The following is a 4640-nucleotide window of genomic DNA, read 5'->3' as shown; positions in this document are numbered from 1 at the left end:
CAGCTGACACTGGAGGTCTCATTTTTGGCTCCGATTTCAGACCTGAAACTGATGCTGACAGCCGTGTCCTGTCCCCCCTCCAGCGGCATGAGGAGATGATCATCCCTGGATGACCCCATCTGATCCCCTGGGAGCCCTGGGCCATTTCTCTTTCATAATCAGTAAATCCCTTCAGCAAAGCTACGCTCTGCGTGTGGATGTGTGTGTCCGTGTCCATGTTCCCACTGCTGTGCCAGCACTCGGACGCCTGGGTCCTCTCTGGCCACACCATGGCCATGAGCGGCGTGGCTGAGGGAGCCCGGACACCCAGGGTGTCACTGTAAAGGACACCTCCTTCCCACCTGCCATGTGCCCCCAGATACGGGCAGATTAGGGGAAAGTGGAGTGTTCCCCCATGAGGCTGGAGGAGGCTGGTTCATGAGGACTGGGTTATGGACCAGTTAAACAATCTGGACATCCATAAATCCATGGGTCTGGATGGGATCCACCTGCGGGTGCTGAGGGAGCTGGCTGAGGTCACTGTTAGGTCACTGTCCATCATCTTTGATAAGTCGTGGGAGACAGGAGAGGTGTCTGAGGACTGGAGGAAAGCAAATGTCAATCCAGTCTTCAAAAAGGGCAAGAAGGAGGATCCAGGTAACTGTAGACTGGTCAGCCTCACCTCCAACCCTGGGAAGACGATGGAACGACTTCTCTTTGGTGCCATCTCAAGGCATATCAGGGATAAGAGGGTCATTATGGGCAGTCAACAGGGCTTCACCAAGGGGAAGTCGTGCTTGACCAAGCTCATTGACTTTTATGAGGACATAACAAGGTGGATGGATGATGGCAAAGCAGTGGATGTGGTCTATCTTGATTTCAATAAAGCATTTGACACAGTCTCCCACAGCATCCTCACAGCTGAACTGAGGGAGTGCGGTCTGGACGATCGGGTAGTGAGGTGACTGTGAACTGGCTGAAGGGAAGAAGCCAGAGAGTCGTGGTCAATGGGCAGAGTCCAGTTGAGGCCTGTACCCAGTGCAGTGCCTCAGGGGCAGTGCTGGGGCCGGGATTATTCAATATATTCATCAATGATTTGGACGAGGGAATAGAGTGACTGTCAGCAAGATTGCTGGTGACACCAAGCTGGGAGGAGTGGTGACACTGGAAGCTGTGCTGCCATCAGAGACCTGGACAGGCTGGAGAGCTGGGCAGGGAAAAATGTAATGAAATATAACAAGGACAAATGTAGAGTCTTGAATGTGGGCAGGAACAACCCCAGGTTCCAGTATAAGCTGGGGAATGACCTATTAGAGAGCAGAGTAGGGGAAAGGGACCTGGGGGTCCTGGGGACAGCAGGGTGACCATGAGCCAGCACTGGGCCCTTGTGGCCAGGAAGCCAATGGTACCTGGGGTGGGTTAGAAGGGGGTGGTCAGTAGGTCAGAGAGGTTCTCCTGCCCCTCTGCTCTGCCCTGGGGAGACCACACCTGGAATCTTGTGTCCAGCTGTGGCCCCTCAGTTCCAGCAGGACAGGGAACTGCTGGAGAGAGTCCAGCGCAGCCACCAAGATGCTGCAGGGAGTGGAGCATCTCCCGTGTGAGGAAAGGCTGAGGGAGCTGGGGCTCTGGAGCTGGACAAGAGGAGACTGAGGGGGGACTCATTCCTGGGGATCAATATGGAAAGGGGGAGTGTCAGGAGGATGGAGCCAGGCTCTTCTGGGTGACAACCAGGGACAGGACAAGGGGCAATGGGTGCAAACTGGAACACAGGAGGTTCCACTTAAATCTGAGAAGAAACTTGTTCCCGGTGAGGGTGGCAGAGCCTGGCCCAGGCTGCCCAGGGGGTTGTGGAGTCTCCTTCTGTGCAGACATTCCAACCCGCCTGGACACCTTCCTGTGTAACCTCATCTGGGTGTTCCTGCGCCATGGGGGGATTGCACTGGATGAGCTTTCCAGGTCCCTTCCAACCCCTCACATTCTGGGATTCTGTGAGGTGAAGGGCGGACAGTGCCAGCCCTTGGGGCACCCTGTGTTTTGAAGGCACCATGGGAAACAGATTCTTCGCAGGGCTCTGGTGAGAACCATCCCCCAAAGAACATATTTTGGTGTTGGGGCAGGAGAGGAGCGTGGACAGGCAGCCCGGACCCCTGGGTCCTCTGCCCTGCTCGGGGAGGGGAGGTTGTTCCCTGGACAATGGGCTCAGCACTCCTGGGCTCACAGGAGATGTCACCACCTCCAGGAGCCATCTGCTGTTCCCAAGTCCAACAGTGCTGCAAGTCAACATTTATTTGATGCAACCAGTCTGTTACAGCCAGTACTCCTGTGTAAAATCGATGTAATTAAGCGCAGTGGTAATTTTGCAATGTGCCATATAACAACCAGGCATTGACAAATTTCTCTGTTTTCCCTGCGAAATCACATTTCTGGCACTTTTACCCCTAAATCCCGGCAGCAGCGTTTGTTAACACGGGGCAGCTTTGCTCTCCCAACAGGCACTTCCAGTCATTCACGCCCAAGCCAACACGTCACTGGAACCTGGCCACGCATTTTCAAACAATGCCCTTCTGGGGTCCAACTGATGCTGGGGTCGATGTCCTCCATCAGAAAGGCAGAAAATCCAAGCAATACAAGACGTGCTCCTCTCTGCTCCAACAGCTCTCAACCTCCTGCACTTCAGCTTTCATGGCATTGTGAAATAACAGAACAAACCCCAACACAAAAGACTCAAGCAGAGCACGCTCCTTAAAAACCAAATCCCAACACGAGTGCTCATTGCAATCAAAGGAAGCTGGGACACCGCCCTGCAAACGCTCCGGCTGCGCAGCCTGGACGAGACGGTGTCTGCGGTTCAGCAACATCCACGCTCGTCACAACCGGCTGGTGCCGTCACCCCCAAATCTCGGCAGCAGCGTTTGTTAACACCGGTTAACAGCTTTGGGTACCCAGAGCTGCCTTCAGCTCACGTGAAAGCGTCTCCTCGTAACGCCCAGTGTGAGCTCAAGAACGACGCCTCCCTAACGCCCAAACTGAGGAACCTCAAACAGTGCCCCCTTCTCCACTGGCTGCGTTACAACCTGTGACAGAAAGGGGATTCCACAGCCTGGAAAAGCTCCACGAGGAACTGGAGATTCCTGGGTCTCAGAGTAATTCTAGAGCTCAAGTGGTGACAGACATCAGCTCCAGCTCAGATAATACATGCCAACACCCATCACTGACCCAAGAAGCAGCTCCTCCCGTCCTGACCAACAGCTTCAGATCCAACACACTTTGTCCCTCCAACAGGTCGCAGCTTATTTGTCTGTCTTCCTCGAGATGAACTAGAGATACCTGAAAAAGCCTCTGGCCCGGCTCTGAAAAAAACCCCAGCCCCAAGATCCCGACTCTCCTTAAAGACACAGCACGACGCTAATGGAATATTCTCATTGACCAGCCTGGGTGTCAGTCAAGCTCTGCCCCATCCATCCCCCCTTCCCAGCTCCTCACACCCGCGGGCAGAGCTCAGACCTTGGCCCACAGCAGGTTGTTAAACCCAGAGTGACACCAGCTGACGGAGCTGGAGCAGCAGCCTATGTATTACTGGAAGGTGACAAGATCTCACACCTTTGGAACTAATGCAGCAAGTGAAACCATCTACTGATAATGTCTGGCTGAATAACTCGTGTAACTCCTTGACAAGATGAATGGGACACCTGATTATTGCAGAAATATGTTTCTCCCTTTTTCTGTAAGTGTTTATTGTGTGCCCCTGTAAATTGCTCTGTGCTTCACCTCACAAGCACAAATGAACAACTCTGGATTCGTTGGACCCAGCAGAAGCAAGTCACCTGAGCGAGAGGGTGTAAGGCATGGGGATATAGTGGAAGATTTGGTGAAGTGATTAGTTAAATGTAAATACACTCCAGTGACTTGCACCTGCCTGTAGAAAGGGATCACACAGACACTTTTACAGGCAGCGTGTGACACTGGCTGATTTAAAACACCTCCATCTACAGACACACTCACCCGTCCTGCGCGGCACTCAGAACCTCCTCATCCACCACAGCTCAGGCGGGAACAAAACGAATCCTCCTGCTTTCCCCACACCGAGAGCAGCCAGTTTTCCCTGCAAGCACAACAGCAGCTCCTGCGCTGCATCTCCCAACCACGCTCGTTACCGCAGAAGCTTCGGCAGCGCTAACCAGGACAGCCTGTACTTGTGCAAGTGATGAGCTCGGTCTCAGCACAAGGCCCGGGACGGCTGCAGCACACAGGGAGAGCGTTGTAGCTGTTTCTCCTGGAAGGCGGGGCTGCAGGAAAGGAAATATATTAGTTTTTCAGGAACAGGAAGAACACATTCAAATCACCAGGGAAAATCTGGAACAAAACACTAAAACCCCAGGTTTTGCAGGGAGCTGGAAAAAACACCTAAAACCTGTCCCCTGGACCCTTCCCTTTTCCGAATCACAGACAATTTCCTCACTCATCGACAAGGGCACCTGAACACTCCAGGGGTCTGTCTGTCTGTCTACTGCGGGTAAACGCAAACACCACCATTTCAGGTGGTCCATATATCCCCAGATAGAAGCAAATGAACTCAAACGCTGTCGCCTGCCAAGAGCTTTGTCACCTCAAACATTATCTGCAGGGCCCGCTGGACAACTGCAGAGCGGGCGACTCACACA

General features: G+C 53.4%; 1 non-coding gene across 1 annotated transcript; it reads right to left on the bottom strand.

Annotated features, from left to right (window-relative positions):
* Positions 1–3111: 3111 nt before the first annotated feature.
* On the bottom strand, positions 3112–3196 carry LOC135576071 (small nucleolar RNA SNORD45). The gene has a single exon (XR_010467669.1). It is a non-coding gene; the product is annotated as a small nucleolar RNA SNORD45 (small nucleolar RNA).
* Between the last annotated feature and the right edge of the window lie 1444 nt (positions 3197–4640).

Source organism: Columba livia, chromosome 22, assembly GCF_036013475.1.
Source record: "Columba livia isolate bColLiv1 breed racing homer chromosome 22, bColLiv1.pat.W.v2, whole genome shotgun sequence".
Lineage (NCBI taxonomy): Eukaryota > Metazoa > Chordata > Aves > Columbiformes > Columbidae > Columba > Columba livia.
The sequence above is the reverse complement of the archived record's forward strand: the minus strand, read 5'-3'. Positions and strand labels throughout refer to the sequence as shown.